At 55.7% G+C, this 212-nt stretch overlaps 1 protein-coding gene across 1 annotated transcript in view; it reads right to left on the bottom strand.

Moving 5' to 3' along the window:
- Positions 1-212, bottom strand: part of MTSS1L (MTSS1L, I-BAR domain containing) — a 20,302-nt gene that overhangs the window by 4,629 nt on the left and 15,461 nt on the right.

Genomic DNA, 212 nt, shown 5'->3' with positions numbered 1-212 from the left:
GGGTGCACTAGTTGTGGGGGCTGCCAGCAACGCCCCCCACCCCCCCCGGCACTCCCTGCCATGCACTTACCTATGCCAAGAGTAGCAAAAAAATTAAATATATATAAATATATGTATTTTTCCATGCCCATTCACAGCACGAGATGCTGCCGCTCAGCCCCCCAAAAGCCAGGCAGGGATGGTGGCACCCCGAGGCTCTGCGTTTCCCAGCC

Source organism: Aptenodytes forsteri, unplaced genomic scaffold (assembly GCF_000699145.1).
Source record: "Aptenodytes forsteri isolate BGI_AS27 unplaced genomic scaffold, ASM69914v1 Scaffold14, whole genome shotgun sequence".
In the NCBI taxonomy this organism is placed as follows: Eukaryota; Metazoa; Chordata; class Aves; order Sphenisciformes; family Spheniscidae; genus Aptenodytes; species Aptenodytes forsteri.
Note: the sequence above shows the minus strand (reverse complement) of the source record. Positions and strands in the feature narration are given on the sequence as shown.